The sequence below is a fragment of the Hypanus sabinus genome, unplaced genomic scaffold (genome assembly GCF_030144855.1).
Source record: "Hypanus sabinus isolate sHypSab1 unplaced genomic scaffold, sHypSab1.hap1 scaffold_154, whole genome shotgun sequence".
Classification (NCBI taxonomy): Eukaryota; Metazoa; Chordata; class Chondrichthyes; order Myliobatiformes; family Dasyatidae; genus Hypanus; species Hypanus sabinus.
The window spans coordinates 579,273-598,438 of record NW_026779616.1 but is presented as its reverse complement, the minus strand read 5'-3'; positions in this window follow the sequence as shown (position 1 = coordinate 598,438).

The window sequence follows — 19,166 nt, the reverse complement described above, 5'->3', positions numbered from 1 at the left end:
ATGCACTTCTTATATCTAGACTCACTGGGAGGTGCAGTAGTCCCGTCCCTTAATTTAATAGCTAAATCCCTGTCAAAACTTTGCAAAACTAGCTTTCCACACATACGGATTTCATTTGTACATATATGCTGCTCACTCACACACTTAAGAATCATAGAGAAGGAATGGTGTGCTGGGAAAAGGGGATGGAATGCGAGGAGAGTGGGGCCACAGAAAGTGTGTTCAGATTGCAGCCGTCGGAGCTGAACGTGTGAGTTGCCATTTTCTTGCTCCTTATCTGTAATTGGAGTCTGCTTAATCGCCGAAATCCACTGACCTATGACTAAGTGTCCGAGAAAGAGGAAGGAAACAATCCCATCACACACTCTTGGAAACATACACTGCGTAACGCTCCCTCCGCAAAGATCCATCACAAGCTCCACGGTCATACACAGAGTAAAGCTCTGTGAGTGGACTGTGTGCTGTTGGAAGAGGCCGGCTGGGGAGAAGAGATGAGGCGAGGGAAAGGGTGGTGAGATTGAAGGTTACGGAAAGGTTTGCCAGTGCAATTCCGCATGGTTTAAACAAGATTTGCAGGGGGAGGGGAACCAGAAAGTCAGAGAAGATATTGAGGTGGAGGAGGATAAAGGTCATGCGAGAACTGCAAGTATTGTGCTTGGAGAAAAGCCAGATCTAACATATAAAGAGGCTTTGTGGAAAGAGAAGCAGATTAAAGGGAGTAAAATGTGGTAAGGTACAGAGGATAAAATTTGTGTACTGCAATGCAAGAAGCATCAGGAAGAAAGGTGTTGAACTGAAAGCTTGGATACATACATGGAATTATGATGTCGTGGCCATTACAGAGACTTGGCTCGCTCAAGAGCTGGAATGGATTCTCAATTTCCCTGGATTTCAGCGATTTAAAAGGGATAGAGAGCAGGAAAAAGGGGAGGAGGGGTGACATTATTGTTCAGAGACACTATTACAACTACAGAGAGGGTGGGTAATGTAGCAGGATCCTCCTTTGAGTCAGTATGGGTGGAAGTCAGGAACAGGAAGTGAACACTTACTCCATTGGTAGTATTCTATTGGACCGCTGGTAGCAGCAGAGATATCGAGGAGCAGATTGGTCGGCAGACTTTGGAAATGTGCAAGAGTAACAGTGTTGTCATCGTGGGTGACTTTATCTTCCCTAATATTGATTGGCATCTGATTAGTTTCCATGGTTTGTAGGGGACAGAGGTTGTTCAGTGTGTCTAGGACGTATTCCTGTCACAGTATGTTGACAGGCCGACTAGGGGGGGATGCCAAACTAGACCTCGTATTACGTAGGTAACCGGGTTAGGTTAAGCATCTGGGGGACAGTGACCACTGTTTCACGGCCTTTAGCATTATCATGGAAAAGGATAGAATCAAAAGAACAGGATATTTTTTTTTAATTTGTGAAGGACAAATTATGAGGCTATACGGCTGGAATTTTCGGTCGTGAGTTGTGATGATGCTTTTGCAGGGAAATGTACGAAGGACATGTTGTCGTTGTTTAGGGATCTCTCTCCGAATGTTAAGGTTACATTTGTCCCGGTGAGGAAGCTAAAGAATGGTAGGGTGACGGAACCATGGGTGACAAGTGAAGTGAAAAATCTCGTCAGTAGGAAGAAGGCAGCAGACATGATGTTTAGGAAGCAAGGATCGGATGGAATTATTGAATAATATATGCTACCAAGAAAGGAGCTTAAGAAGGGGCTGAGAACAGCAAGATGAGAGCATGAAAATGCCTTGGCGAGGAGGGTAAATGAAAACCCCGAGCATTCTTCAATGATGTGAAGAACAAAAAGATGACTGAGCTGTAGGTTGGACCAATTAGAGAAAAAGGGGGGAAGATGAGCCTGGAGGCTGTTGAAGTGAGCGAGGTCCTCAATGAATACTTTTCTTCGGTATTCACAATTGAGAGGAAACTTGATGACGGTGAGGATTATATGATTAGGTTGCTGTTCTGGAGCAGGTTGATATCAAAGATAAGTCTGTGTTGGAGCTGTAAAAATACTTTAGGACGGATAAGTCCTCGGGGCCTCACAGAATATTCCAAAGGCTGCTCCACGTGGCGAGGGAAGAGATATCCCAGCCTCTGGTTAGGATCTGTATGTCCTCGTTGTCCAGGGGAATGGAACCGGACGATCGGAGGGAGGCGAATGCTGTCCGCTTGTTCAAGAAAGATAGTAGGGATAGTCCAGGTAATTATAGACCAGTGAGTCTTACGTCTGTGGTCGGAAAGCTGTTGGAAAAGTTTCTTAGAGATGAAATCTATGCGTATTTAGAGAACTATGGTCTGATCAGAGACAGTCAGCATGGCTTTGCGAAGGGCGGATTGAGTCTAACAAGCCTGGTAGAGTACTTTGAGTAAGTGATCAGGCATATAGATGAGGGTAGTGCAGTGTGTGATCTACATGGATTTCAGTAAGGCATTTGATAATTTTCCACGCTATAGGCTTATTCAGAAAGTCAGAAGGCATGGAATCCAGGGAAGTTTGGCCAGGTGGATTTAGGATTGGCTTGTCTGCATAAAGCAGAGTATCGTTGTGGAGGGAGTACATTCCAATTGGATGTTTGTGATTAGTGCTGTCTCCCCAGGATCGGTTCTGCGAACCCTAACTTTCGTGACATTTATAAACGGCCTAGATCTGGTGCTAGAGGGGTGGGTTGGCAAGTTTGCAGACGACACAACGTTTGGTGTTGTTGTGGAGAGTGCAGAGGATTGTCGAAGATTGCAGATACATTGATGGGATGCAGGACTGTGCTGAAAATTGGCAGATGCGTTCAACTTGGAGAAGTGTGAGGTAGTACACTTTGGAAGGACAAACTCCATGACGGAGTACAAAGTAAATTGCAGGATATTAGCTAGCGGGGAGGAGCAGAGGGATCGGCGGGTATATTTCCACAGATCCCTGAAAGTTGCCTACCAGATAGTTCGGGTAGTTAAGAAAGCTTATTGTGTGTTATCTTTCATAAGTCGAGGGATAGAGTTTAAGAGTCTTGAGGTAATGATGCAGCTCTATAAAACCATGGTTAGGCCGCACTTGGAGTACTGTGTCCAGTTCTGGTCGCCTCACTATTTGAAAAATGTGCAAGCACTGGAAAGGGTAAAGAGGAGATTTAGCAGGATGCTGCCTGGTGTAGAGTGTATGCATTATGATCAGAGATGGAGAGAACTAGGGTATTACTCTTTGGAGAGAAGGTGGATGAGAGGAGACATGCTTGAGGTGTGCAAGATCTTAAGAGGAATACACAGAGTGGACAGCCAGCGCCTCTTCCCCAGGGTACCACTGCTCAATGAAAGAAGACATGTCTTAAAGTTAAGGGGTGTGATGTTCAAGTGGATATTAGAGGAAGATGTTTTACGCTGAGAGAGGGTGGCGAGTGGATTGCACTGCCTGAGTCAGTGGTGGAGGCAGATACACTAGTGAAATTTAACAGACTACTGGACAGGTATATTGAGGAATATAAGTTCGGGGTTTATATTGGCGGCAGGGTTTATGGGTCGGCACAAAATTGTGGGCCGAATTGCCTGTACTGTATTTTCTGTTCTATGTTGTAAAATTGCCATCCGTTACTTATTCGTCATTTGCACCCATAAATACTCACTTAGAGAAGTTGTCCTGTCTGTTCTGACTGTCCTCTGCAGTGACATTTTCTCAGCCCAGTAATGTCACCGCTCCTCCTTCAATTCCTTCCGATTTTTCACGACTAAAAATAGGGAAACTAGAAAATTCGTGCTGCCCTGTCCCGCTCCTCCTACACTCTGTTCTCAATAATGGCTGCAGTCTCATATTCACTGTGTTGATTCATGCCCTGAGCTCAACTGCGCTTCTTTGAAGCTTCCTGGATTGAAATATACGGAGCTCAGGGCACCCTTCGCGTGATGCACAAACCTTTGATTCCTGCTTCTGTCTGAGGTCTTGGTCTCCATATCGATTCTGCTATCTGCTCTGGAGCTTTGAATCCCATCCCCCTGCAACTCAAGATGAAAAAGCTCTTCCAAAAACTCTCATACACAGTACGGAAAAACATTCATAATGGAATATCAGTTCCCCTCAGGTTCAGGTGTAAACCGTCTTCCATCTCTTCTATACAGATCCCAACAAATGTTGCTGCCCTCCCACTTACACCACGTGCTACACTGCATGCTCTTCCCCTGTCTGTACGCACTGGGCCGGTTAGTGGTATTGTCATTAAATTTAACAGCTAAATCCCTGACCTCACTTGGCAAAAACATCTTCCCGTACATAATGATTTCATTTGTACATATATGCTGCTCAATCACCCACTTAAGAATCTTCGAGAAGGAATAGTGTGATGAAAAAAGAGGAAGGGGATGAGAGAGAGGCCACAGAAAGAGTGTTCAGTTTGCAGCAGTTGGAGCAGAACGTGTGAGGCACCATTTTCTGTCTCCCAGTTTTTGTTTTGAGCCTGTTTAAACGCCGAATCCATGGCCAGGAGTCACAGACAGAGCAAGAATCCCTCCATACAATCCCATGACACACCTCCTGGAAACATATACGGAGTAACGCTCCCTCCGCAACGATCATCACACAGCCCTGGGATCACACACAGAGTGCAACTCCCTCCCTCCATATTGTTTCAACACACACTCCGGGTTTACACACGGAGTGAAGCTCCGTCCACACCGTCCAAACGCAGAGTTCCTGGGTCGGATAACCAGCGAAGCTCCCTAAATATTATCCCATCACACTCCTGGACTCAGACATATACCTCCCGCACCGTCGCAGCACACACTACCGGAGTCAGCAAAAGTATGAAACCCCCTCCCTCCTCCCGTCTCCCCACTCACCAATACCCAGACTTTCGGCTTTCCAGTAGTCTTGAATCTTGTGTGTCTCTCGGAGATGGTGTGTGTGTGTGTGTGAGCGGACTGTGTGCTGCCGTTAGAGGAAGGAAGGGGAGGAGAGAGGAGGCCAGGGAAAGGGTGGTGAGAATGCGAACACTGATACAAGTGGTGTGGAAGGACGTGACCGGGCTGTGCATGCACAGTTGTGGAGAGATTCAGATCCTGGCGATCGAAAGCCAAGGTAGGGGGGAAGGTGAAACACCAGCCATCATCTATCACTCATACTCCGCACCATTACCTGTGTCACAGAGTTGGAGGAGAGTAGAGATGCGACGTAGATGGGGAGCATGTAGCGGTTGGAGTGTATCACGGAGACGGGGCGGGTCGTATGGGTACGTACGGGATGATGGAGACGGCAAAATGTGCAGGAGAGGATGTGGGTGACGGAGACGGGTGTTGCTTGTAGGAGAGGGATGGGTGACGGACGGGAATGGTGTACTGCAGTCTGAGTGACGGTGACTAGGAGTAGAGTAGGAGTAGGGTGACGGAGTCGAGGAGTGGTTTTGGAGAGGGAGGTGGTTATTCATAAGGGGAGGACTGTATTCGAGTTAGAGTGCAGGGCCTGACTCTGTGTTGGTATCGTTGAGTGGTGAGATCCTGCTGTGGCGCAGAGCCTGTCAGTGTGTCAGTGTCACGATGAGGGGCGTGTTCATGCCAGATGCGGGTTGTGGCAGTGACACCGAAACACTTTCAGTGTCCCATTGAAGAACATCTCCGTGTCACAGTGAGGGTTATGTGCGTCGCTCATAGCTTAAGCAGACGGTACTGTCCTGCTGCTTCAAGTCTCACTAATATCTACAGTTTAAGGCTTAGATGCCTTGACCCCTGACCTGACAGCAACTGCCCTTCGAAATACTTCCTGCATTGAAACGGTCGCAGCACAGAACATGAGTCCCAGCGGGCTCAACCTTTTGCTTTCTGACTTTGTCTTAGGACTGAAGAACATTTGTATCAACAGCCACTCAACTACCTGTAATGGCGCTCTTGTTTACATCTCCCAGCAACTCCCGTTTCTACCAGCACTCTTCCCCATCCCTTCTCATGGCAAACCTTACCACAGGGATATTAGATCCAATCCAGATCAGGTGTAAACCGAGAGAGCTGCTCATGGGAGACGAAATGGAGAAGCTGAGCAAGGTAGGGACGGTGTGGCGCCTCCACCAGACCGGAGACTGTGCTCTCCCCTCCCCCCAGTGTTCGCTCGGCAGAAGACAAGCACTGTTGTGAACATTTGTAGATTACCGTGACGTTCAAAATACCCAGGGGCCTCAACCTGCATAACTCTGTATGTGTGTGTGTGTGTGTGTGTGTGTGCGCGCGCGTATGTGTTGGCATGTGTGGTGTGTGCGCGCGAGCGCACGTGTTAAATAAACCGCTAATGGACTTTACCCATCACACATATGCTTGCTATCTTTCTAATTTATACATATTATGTGATCTTTGTGTCGCCTGGGACTATTGGCATTGCGTTTAACAGCCTAGTCCTAACTGTATTCATGGGCATTCCTATGTGATGGAATTACAGTCAGACATCACTCGAAATTAATTGAAATAAAAAGAAACCGTTTCGTCTGTAGAGGTCGCACCATCCGTGGAAGCGATCCCAGTGATACACATACCTGAAGACCTTGTTCCAACCCTAATCCATTAACCACTTGTTAAAATAAATGTTATTTCGAATCGTAATTTCCTAATTATCGATTGACATATCCCTAAAGCAAAAGGTTTAGCTGGGGTGGAGATTGTTAGCTGTGTTCAGGAACGGTTCGTGATACAATACGTAGATAAGCCTACAAGAGGAGAGGCTGTACTTCATTTGGTATTGGGGAATAAACCTGGGTAGTTGTCAGATCTCTCAGTGGGAAGCATTTAGGAGATAGTGATCATAATTCGTTCGCCTTTACAATACCATTTGAGAGAGACAGGAACAGACAAGTTTTAAAAGGGTTGAATTGGAGTAAAGCGAATTATGACGCAGGAAATTGCAGGCTTTAATTTGAAACACTTGTTCTCAGTGAAAAGTAGGAAAGAAATGTGGCAAATATTCAGGGGATATTTGTATGGTGTTCTGTATAGGCACGTTCCAATGAGACAGGGATGCTATGGTAGGGTACAGGAACCGGGGTGTAAAAAAGGCAGTAATAGATCTAGTCAAGGAGAAAAAGAAAAGCTAACAAAAAGTTCAGAGAGATTGATATTGATAGAGAGCTAGAGGGTTATATGGCTAATAGAAAGGAGCTTAAGAAGGAAATTAGGTGAATCAGAAGTGGCCATGAGAAGGCCTTGGCGGTCAGAATTAAGGAAAACGCCAAGACATTCTATAAGTATGTGAAGAGCAAGAGGATAAAACATTAAAGAATAGGACCTATCAAGAGTAACAATGGGAATGTGTGTTTGGAACCAGAGGAAATAACAGAGGTACTTAATGAATATTTTACTTCATAATTCACTATGGAAATGGATCTTAGTGATCGTAGTGATGACTTTCGGCAGACTGAAAAGCTTGAGCTTGGAGATATCAAAAAGACGATGTGCTGGAGCTTTTGTAAAGCATCAAGATAGATAGGCCGCCGGAACCGGATGACATATACTCCAGGCTGCTGTGGGAGGCGAGGGAGCAGATTGTTGAGCCTCTGGCGATGATCTTTGAATCATCAATGGGAATGAGGGATGATCCGGTGGAATGGAGGGTTGCGAATTCTGTTCCTTTATTCAGGATAGGGAGTAGAGATAGCCCAGGAAATTATAGAGCAGTGAGTCTTACATCAGAGGTTGTTAAGTTGATGGAGAGTTCCTGAGTTGCAGGATTTATGGACATTTGTAGAGGTATAGAATGATTAGATTTAGACAGCATGAATTTATGGTAGTTCGTGCCTTACTGATTGAATTTTGGTGGAGGGTAGCTTTGCTAGTCAGGGAAATTGTTACAGCAGTACTTAGTTAGGACAGATCAGAGGGCTTGGCTACCCTCTACCGAGGATGGAGCTGAGCTGAAGTCTCACCACATTAATGGGGTTGTATTATAGACCACCAAATAATCAGCGAGAATTGGAGGACCAAATCTGCACAGAGATAGCTGACAACTGCAGGAAACATATAGTTATGTTAGTCGGGGATTTCAATTTTCCACGTATTGATTGGGATTGCCATACTGTTAAAGGTCTAGAAGGGTTAGATCTTGTAAAATGTGTTCAGGAAAGATCTCTAAACCAATAAATGGCGGTACCGACTGCAGAGAATAGAGTATTAGATCTTCTATTAGGAAACGAGTTAAGACAGGTGACGGAAGAGTGTGTAGGGGAACACGTTGTTTCCAGTGATCATAACACCATTACTTTCAACTTGATCATGGGTAAAGATAGATCTGGTCTTCGGGTTGAGGTTCTTATCTGGAAAAAGTCCAAATTTGAAGAAATGAGAAAGGATCGAATAAACGTGGATTGGGACAGGTTGTTCTCTGGCAAAGATGTTATTGGTTACTGGGAGGTCTCCAGTGGTGTTACTTTGAGAGAGCAGAGTTTGTATGTTCCTGTCAGTATTGAAAGGCAAAGTGAAAGAGAATAAGGAACCTTGGTTCTCGAGGGATACTGGAACTCTGATAAAGAAGACGAGAGAGATGTATAATGTGTATAGGCAGCAGGGAGCTTTGAGTTCCCTTTTTGTCCACAATCTTGAGTATTGAAACTTCTTCATTTTAGTAATACACAAGTCCTGCACCTTACTCAAATTTCCCAGAAACGAAAGCAATTGCAGCTCTGCTGAAATTCTTTGCAGAAATGGACGGAGAAATGGCTGATGAGTTCAACGTTTAAAAAGACAAAGATATAGCACACTATTAAAGACAAAACAGGTTCGATGAATAGAGAGATCTTGTTTGTTGCTCCATGAACGGGGCTCCACAGTTTGCAGGCGAAATAGGGATAAGTGGAGGGGCAGTTAGTTTTGAGGAAGTAGACAGGCTACAGAAGGGCTTAGACAGGGCAAAGAAATGGCATATGTACTGTTGTGTTGAAACATGCATGGTCATGCACTTTGGGAGAAAGTAAAATGGTTGACTATTTTCTAAATGGAGAGAAAGCAGAAAAAAATATCAGATTCAAGGGGACTTTAAAGTCCTTGTGCGGGATTCCCTAATGGTTAATTTGCAGGTTGAACATAGAAATCTACAGCACATTTCCGGCCCCTCAGCCCACAATGTTGTGCCGATGTTGTAACCTTCTCAAGCTGAGTCGGTGGTGAGGAGGGCAAATGCATTTCAACATTTCGACTCGAATATAAAAGGAAAGGTGTGATTCTGAGACTTTATAAAGCACTGGTGAGGCCTCACGTGGAGTATAGTGAATAGTTTTGGGCCTCTCATCTTAGAAAGATTGTGCACAAAGTGGAGAGGGTTCAAAAGAGGTTCATAAAAATGTTTCCAAGATTAAAGGGCCTTAAATGAGAAGTGCTTGATATCCCTAGGCCTGCACTCTCTGGAATTTAGAATGAAGAAGGGTGACCCCATTGAAATCTATTGAGTATTTAAATTCATTGAACGAGTGTGTATGGAAAGGAAAAATTCTATGGTTAGGGAGTCGAAGACCAGAGGACAACGACTTAGAAGATTGGGACGAGCGTTTAGAACAGAGACAAGGAGAAATTAATTTAGCCAGAGAGCGATGAACCTGTGGATTTCCTTGCCACAGGCGGTCGTGGAGGCCAAGGCTAAGATTTCCTTTTGTATATTTTTATCAGAGGTTCTTGATTGGTCAGGGCTTGAAGGAATACTGGCAGAAGGCAGGGGATTGAGGCTGAGAAGTAAATTGGATCATCCACCATGAAATGGTGGAGCAGACTCAATGGGCCAAATGGCCTAATTTACTTAAGTTACCTTGTTTTATTGCACATGCTGCCTTTATTGTGCGAGCTAACAAACGCTGGCAACATCTCATACCAAGAATGAGGTAATGTTAACTTTTCTGCGAAACTTTCTTGGTAATGGAGGAACTGACAGCAGATGTGCAGTTCTAATTTAGTGCACCGCACGGAATCATTCGTAATCTGGCTGATATCCAACAAGTTTTTCCTGAAATCGCTCACTGAGTATATTTGCCTGTTGGCTATCGCCCAAAATTCACTGTATAAATTTATGATATAACCTGACTTTGGCGGAGTCGTAAGGCAACATGATCACGTATTCAAAGGTTAACCGTACACCGATGTCTGTGTCTTTATTTATCTTTGATCCCGGGATAAATAAGTGTCTGTACTTTCTTTAGCTTTTACCAGAGCCCTGCGTTCCCTTTTTGGCCACAATTGAATATTTCTTGAGAATTGAGTACTTCTTCATTTTTAGCAATACACATGTCTTGCACCTTCTTCATTTTTGCCCTCAGAAATTAAAGCCATTGCCGCTCTACTGACATCCCTTGCAGATATGTTTGGAGAAATGACAGTGGAGTTCAACACGGAAAAATGCAAACATATAGCACACTATTAAAGACAAAACTGTTCCGATGAGCAGAGGGGCCATGTGCTCCGTGTCCATAGATCCCTGAACGTGGCTCCACGGTTTGCAGACCAAATGAGTACAGGTGGACTTTTGAGGAGGTAGACAGGCAACAGAAAGTCTTAGAAACGGCCATGAAATGGCCGATGAACTACTGTGTAAGGTATTGCACTTTAGAAGGAAAAAACAAGGTAGAACATACAATTCTAATGGTAAGGCACCGAGGACTACAGTAAAAAACAAAGATTTGGGAATAGAGATATATAATACCCTAAAAGAAGATTCAGAGGTAGATACAGAAGTAAAGAGAGCATTGGTCTTTCTAAATCAAAATATGGAGTATAAGAGATGGAATATTATGGTGAGGTTATATAAGGCATTGGTGAGGCCGAAATTGGAGAATTGTGTATAGTTTTGTTCGCCAAATTACAAGAAGGATATTAATAAGGTTGAAAGAGTGCAGAGAAAGTTTGCAAGGACATTGCTGGGATTTGAGAAACTGAGTTAAAGAGAAAGGTTGAATAGGTTTGGACTTTACTCCCTGGAACGTAGAAAAATAAGAAGAGATGTGATACAGGTATATAAAATTATGATGGGGATAGACAGACTGAATGCAAGCAGGCTTTTTCCACTGAGGCTACGGGACAAATGAAAATCAGAGGTCATGAGTTAAGGGTGATGGGTGAAAAGTGTAAAGGGAATTTTAGGGGGCTTATTCACGCAGAGAGTGGCGCGAGTGTGGAATGAGCTGCCAGATGAAGTGGTAAATGCGGGCTAACTGCTAACATTTAAGAAAGAACTTAGACAGGTTCATGGATGAGAGGTGAATGGAGGAATATGATGCAGGCGTAAGTCTGTGGGACTAGGCAGAAAATTGGATCGGCACAGCCAAGAAGTGCCAAAAGGCCTGTTTTAGTGCAGTAATCTTCTATGGTTCCATGGTTTATAAATGAGAGACCATATCACCTAACGTTGTAATCCCTTCTGTTACGAGAGAGACATAGATGGAGCCATAGAAGGCAAGTGGCGACTAAATTCTCGAACTCACTCCGACTGAGACTTGAAATAAACAGGACCAAAATTGAGTACAGTAACTTCTTCTCCATGGGCGTCTGTGGCAACGAATTCCACAGAATCACCCCTCTCCAGCAAAATAAATTTCTCCCATTCTCCGTTGTAAATGGACATACCTCCATTCGCAGGCCGTGTTTTCTAGTTTTAGTATCGCCCCCCCCCCCCCCAACGTAAGAAGCTTTTCTCCACACCTGTTCTATTTAGGATCTTTAACGTTTGATAGGTTTCAATGAGGTCAAGGAGGGCAATCAGCGTTTTTAATGTTTTTTTAAATGTCAACAGGTAAATTCTGACTCTTCGACCGAAGTGAAAGGCGTTTCAACTTTTCACAGACACCTCGATCTCATTTGTTTATTTTGGTATAATCTCAGCCCATAAGGTAGATTTCTATTAATTACTGGTTTATTTTATAAACAAAAAGTATTTTTGGTTAACGTTTATGCTCCAAGTGCTGTCTATCCTGAGTCATTTAAGGATTTCTTTGTAGCTCTTCCAAATTAAATGAATATATGTTAATCGTGGGTGGAGATTTTAATTGATGTCTGAATCCGGTGATGGATAGGTCTGCTCCCAATCATGTACTTCTAAACAAATCTGCTAGTTTTATTAATTTACTTTAGCTGACTCAGGAATTTTAGAAATTTGGAAGTTGCGACATCCTAGTGTATACCATTTTGTTATATATATCATAACAACTCTAGAATTGATTACTTCTTTATTGATTCTCGATTTGTTTCGTCTATAACTGCGTGTGCGTATGATGCAATCGCCATTTAGGATCATGCACCTTTGAAATTATCAATTAAATTAATTGATGTAACTTTTTGAACGAGACAATGGCGGTTGAACTCTATTTTGCTACAGGATTAAAATTTTGTTAATTTCATTAAAGAACCGATTTATTTTTTTTCTTTTCAACTAACTCAACAGAAGAGATTTCCGGTGGAATATTATGGGATACCTTTAAATCATATATCCGTGGAAAATGATTTCATACTCTACAAAAATTTAAAAACGAATTAATAGTGAAATGTGGACATTGTTTGATAAGAATAAAAACATTGAAAAAAATATTCCTGAGCTTCCAATCTGGAGCTTTATGAAGAGAGATTTGAACTTCAGATGCAACACAGTTTGTTAATAACATCCCCGATTGAAAACCATTTACTTAAAATTAAGAGTCAATGTTATATATGGTGATAAATCGAGTAAATTACTTGTCAACTACTGAAAGCTATTTTGGCGAAACGTCTGATTAGTAAAGTTCGTAGACGTGATATATTTTGCCAGTTTACCATGATAAAATAAATCAGTCTTAATTAATTAATTAAGCTGTTGAACGTTTAGCATTAGATGCACCCATTACTAAAGAGAAAATAAAGAAAGCAATTTTTTCAATGAACTCTGGTAAAGCAGCTGACCCGGATGGTATATATCTGAATTTTAAAAATCTTTTTCAGATTTACTTTCTCCCCGGTTATGTAAGATTTTTGAAGATGCTTTATTTATAGGTAAAATATCACAATCATTTTAGCATCTATTTATTTAATTCGTAAAAAAGACAAAGATCCCACTGAATCTGCATCATACAGAAATATCTTTGTTGAATGTCGATTCTAATATCTTTACCGAAATATTGGCAATTAGATTTGAGAAGGTAAGCCACAAATTGTCTCCGAGGATCAGACAGGATTTATTAAAAATCGTTTTTATGTTAGGAGGTTAATGAATATTGCATACACTACTTCATCTTTTCTTTTTACAATATTTTATTCAGAAAAAAACAAGATTTACATAGTGCAACACATATCTCAACATAACTTGTGTACATTCATGTACTGTAATAAAATTGATCAAAATTTATAGCATAACACAAAAAGGTATACCACTCTGTAATCAAGAATTTAAAGATGTCATACATCGTAAAGTGAATTTTTATACAAAAAAGTTAACCCCTTCCAGCTACCAAATAAATAAAGCTGATGGATGACAATTGATAATTAGAAAAAAAAGACATTCACTTAAGAAGAGAAGATAAAAATATACATAAAAGACTGTGCACTGTTAAACTTTATACATTGCAAAAGTAATTTAGGAAAGTTCCCCAAATATCATAAAAATATTGTTTCGAATTAAAGACTGAGCAGCGGATCTTTTCTAAATTTAATTAAGACATAATATCACGTAGCCATTGACGATGTGTAGGAGGGGTAGACTCCTTCCATTTAAGCAAGATTGCTCTTCTTGCTAAAAGAGAGGTAAAAACTAAAACCTGTAGGCTAGGAGTATTTAAAGTTATATCTTTATTTGCAATAATACCAAACAAGACAGTAAGTGGATTTGGTTCAGGTTGGACCCTAAAAATTTTTGAGAAGGTATGAAGAACTTCCCGCTAAACCTCTTCAATTGTAGCACAAAACCAAAACATATGATTAAAAAGGCATCAGCAGAGTTGCAGTTATTACAAAGTGGAGAAACATTCGGGAAAAATGGACAGTCTCTGTTTAGAAATGTAAGTTCTATGAACCACATTAAGTTGTAGAAGAGAATGACAAGCACAGATTTTTGATTTATTTGATTGCATCTATCATCAGAAATCTGACAATTTAGGTCATCCTCCCAAGATTTTTTTTATTTTATCTAAAAAGTCTTTTCTAGAATCAATCATCAAGTTAGAGGTACAGGTAATAGAACCATTAACAAAAAGGTTTTAAATGTAAAAGATCATCCAGTAAATTTTTATCAGGACATATAGGAAAAGTAGCTAATTGGAAACGTAGAAAATCTCTAATTTGAAGGTATGTGTAAAAATGTGTTTTTGGGAGTGCAAATTTATTTGACAATTGGTCAAATGAAGCTAGAGATCCTGAGATACACTTAATACACTTAATATCCCAAAACACTGAATACCTAGTTCATCCAAGTCTTTAAAGACTTTATCAGTCATGGAAGGGATACAAAATAATTAAGGAGAATGGGAGATGATCATGATGAAATCGCTAAACCAATTTTCTTTTAAAATTGAGAACAGATAATTAAATTTTGTTAACAATTATGTTATCTGTTGTTTTATTTGCTGAAAAAAGAAGAGCATGATGCAAGAAGAGAGCCAATATAGGAATCTTTTATAGAATTATCTTCTAAGGAGACCCATGATGGGCAATCTTTACGATAAATATAATAGGAAAAGAAAGTAATATTCCTTATATTGGCAGCCAAATAGTAAAACCTAAAATTGGGTGGGGCTACTTCATCTAATACTCCAGAATGTGTTATTTCGCCTGACGCCGAGAAGGCTTTTGACAGACATGAATTGGAATATTTATTTATATACTTGAAAATTTTAATTTTAGCCCAAAATTAATATCTTGATTTCAATTAATATATTATACACCTTTGGCTGCTGTATTTACCAATAACCAGAGATTCCACTTTTTTAGGCTTTTTCGAGTTACTAGACAGGGTTGTGTTTTAAGCCCGTTACTCCTTTAAATAAAGCATCTTCAAAAATTCTACATAACCGGGGAGAAAGTAAATCTGAAAAAGATTTTTAAAATTCAGATATATACCATCCGGGTCAGCTGCTTTACCGGAGTTCATTGAAAAAAATGTTTTCTTTATTTCCTCTTTAGAAATGGTTGCATCTAATGCTAAACGTTCAACAGCTTTAATAATTAATTAAGACTGATTAATTTCATCATGGTTAACTGGCAAAATACATCACGTCTACGAACTTTATTAATCAGACATTTCGCCAAAACAGCTTTCAGTAGTTGACAGATAATTTACTCGATTTATCACCATATATAACATTGACTATTAATTTTAACTAAATGGTTTTCAATCGGGGATGTTGTTAACAAACTGTGTTGCATCTGAAGTTCAAATCTCTCTTCATAAAGCTCCAGATTGGAAGCAATGGAATATTATTTTCAATGTCTTTAATCTTATCAAACAATGTCCATATTTCACTATTAATTCGTTTTTAAATTTTTGTAGAGTATGAAATCATTTTCCACGGATATATGATTTAAAGGTATCCCATAATATTCCACCGGAAATTTCTTGTGTTAATTAGTTGAAAAAAAATAAATCTGTTAATTAACAACATTTAAATTCTGTAGCAAAATAGAGTTCAACCGCCATTGTCCCGTTCAAAAAGTTACGTCAATTAATTTAATTGATAATTTCAAAGGTGCATGATCCTAAATGGCGATTGCATCATACGCACACGCAGTTATAGACGAAACTAATCGAGAATCAATAAAGAAGTAATCAATTCTAGAGTAGTTTTGATATATATAACAAAATGTTAAACACTAGGATGTAGCAACCTCCAAATTTCTAAAATTCCCGAGTCAGCTAAAATAAATTAATAAATCTAGCAGATTTGTTTGGAAGTACATGATTGGGAGCAGACCTATCCATCACCGGATTCAGACATCAATTAAAATCTCCACCCACGATTAACATATATTCATTTAAATTTGGAAGAGGTACAAAAAAATCCTTAAATGACTCGGGATAGACAGCACTTGGAGCATAAATGTTAAACAAAAATACTTTTTGTTTATAAAATAAACCAGTAATTAATAGAAATCTACTTTATGGGCTGAGATTGTACCAAAATGGACAAATGAAATCTTGGTGTCTGCGCCTTTCACTTCGGTCGAAGACTCAGAATTTACCTGTTAACATCTAAAAAAACCTAAAAAACGCTGATTGCCCGCCTTGACCTCATTGAAGCCTATCAAACGTTAAAGTTCCTAGATAGAACAGGTGTGGAGAAAAGCTTCCTACGGTGGGGCGGGGGCGAAACTAAAACTAGAAAACACGGCCTGCGAATGGAGGTATGTCCTTTTACAACGGAGAATAGGAGAAATTTATTTTGCTGGAGAGGGGTGATTCTGTGGAATTCGTTGCCACAGACGCCCATGGAGAAGAAGCTACTGGACACAATTTTTGTCCTGTTTATTTCAAGTCTCAGTCGGAGTGTGTTCGAGAATTTAGTCGGCACTTGCCTTCTATGGCTCCATCTTTGGCTCTCTCGTAACAGAAGGGATTACAACGTTAGGAGTTTGAGGTGATATGGTCTCTCATTTATAAACCATAGAACCATAGAAGATTACTGCACTAAAACAGGCCTTTTGGCACTTCTTGGCTGTGCCGAACCAATTTTCTGCCTAGTCCCACAGACCTACACCTGCACCATATTCCTCCATTCACCTCTCATCCATGAACCTGTCTAAGTTCTTTCTTATATGTTAGCAGTTAGCCCGCATTTACCACTTCATCTGGCAGCTCATTCCACACTCGCACCACTCTCTGCGTGAATAAGCCACCCTAAAATTCCCTTTACACTTTTCACCCTTCACCCTTAAACCATGACCACTGATTTTTTTGTCCCGTAGCCTCAGTGGAAAAAGCCTGCTTGAATACAGTCTGTCTATACCCATCATAATTTTATATACCTGTATCACATCTCTTCTTATTTTTCTACGTTCCAGGGAGTAAAGTCCAAACCTATTCAACCTTTCTCTTTAACTGGGTTTCTCAAATCCCAGCAATGTCCTTGCGAACTTTTCTGCACTCTTTCAACATTATCAATATCCTTCTTGTAATTTGGCGAACAAAACTATACACAATACTCCAAATTCGGCCTCACCAATGCTTTATATAACCTCACCATAATATTCCAACTCTTATACTCCATATTTTGATTTAGAAAGCCCAATGTACCAAATGCCGTCTTTACTACTGTATCTAGCTCTGAATCTTCTTTTAGGGTATTATATATCTCTATTCCCAAATCTTTGTTTTTCACTGTAGTCCTCGGTGCCTTACCATTAGAATTGTATATTCTACCTTTTGTTTTTCCTTCTAAAGTGCAATACCTTACACAGTAGTTCATCGGCCATTCATTGCCGTTTCTAAGTCCTTCTGTAGCCTGTCTACTTCCTCAAAAGTCCGCTTGTCCTCATTTGGTCTGCAAACTGTGGAGCCACGTTCAGGGATCTATGGACACGGGGCGCAAGGCGCCTCTGTTCATCGAAACAGTTTTGTCTTTAATAGCGTGCTATATGCTTGCATTTTCCGTGTTGAACTCCACTGTCATTTCTCCAACCATATCTGCAAGGGATGTCAGTAGAGCGGCAAAGGCTTTAATTTCTGAGGAAAAAAAATGAGGAAAGTGCAAGACATGTGTATTGCTAAAAATGAAGAAGTACTCAATTCTTAAGAAATATTCAATTGTGGCCGGAAAGGGAACGTGGGGCTCTTGTAAAAGCTAAATAAAGTACAGACACTTATTTATCCCGGGATCAAAGAGAAATATAGGCACAGACATCGGTGCATGGTTAACCCTTGAATTCGTGATCATGTTGCCTTACGACTCCGCCAAAGTCAGGTTATAACTTAAATATATACAGCGAATTTTGGGCGATAGCCAGCAGCCAAATATACTCAGTGAGCGATTTCAGGAAGCATTTGTTGGATATTAGCCAGATTACGAAGGCTTCCGTGAGGTGCACAAAATTAGAACTGCACATCTGCTGTCAGTTCCTCCATTACCAAGACAGTTTCGCAGAACTGTTGACATTACCTCATTCTTGGTATGAGATGTTGCTAGCGTTTGTTAGCTTGCACAATCAAGGCAGAGTCTGCATCTTATCCTGTTGCCTCAGTTTTCAGCTAGTTAAGCGTAGCAACAGCATTTGGTTTTTGTACAATAAAACAAAGTAACTTAAGTAAATTAGGCCATTTGGCCCATTGAGTCTGCTCCACCATTTCATGGTGACTGATCCAATTTACTTCTCAGCCTCAATCCCCTGCCTTCTGCCAGAGTTCCTTCAAGCCCTGACCAATCAAGAACATCTGATAAAAATATACAAAAGGAAATCTTAGCCTTTACCTCCACGGCCGCCTGTGGCAAGGAAATCCACAGATTCATCGCTCTCTGGCTAAATTAATTTCTCCTTGTCTCTGTTCTAAATGCTCGTGCCAATCTTCTAAGTCGGTGTCCTCTGGTCTTCGACTCCCCAAACATGAAAAAATTTCCTCTCCACACCCACTCGATCAAGGAATTTAAATACTCAATAGATTTCAATGGGGTCACCCTTCTTCCTTATAAAGTTCAGAGTGTGCAGACCGAGAGATATCAAGCACTTCTCATATGAGGCCCTTCAAACTTGGAAACATTTTTTATGAACCTCGTTTGAACTCTCTCCACTTTGAGCACCATCTTCCTAAGATGAGAGGCCCAAAACTGTTCACAATACTCCACGTGAGGCCTCACCAATGCTTTATAAAGTCTCAGAATCACACCTTTCCTTTTGTATTCGAGTCGAAATGTTGACATGCATTTGCCCTCCTTGCTACAGACTCAACTTGAGAAAGTTACATCATCGGCACAACATTGCTGGCTGAGGGGTCGGGAATGTGTTGTAGATTTCTATGTTCAACCTGCAAATTAACCATTAGGGAATTAGGGAAACTCCACCCCAGCTAAAGCTTTTGCTTTAGGGAGATGTCAATCGATAATTAGGAAATTACGATTAGAAATAACATTCATTTTAACAACTGGTTAATGCATTCGGGTTAGAACAAGGTCTTCAGGTATGTGTATAACTGGGATCGCTTTCACTGAAGGTGCGACCTCTACAGACGAAACTGTTTTACTTCATTTCAATTAATTTCGAATGAAATCTGACTGTAATTCCAACA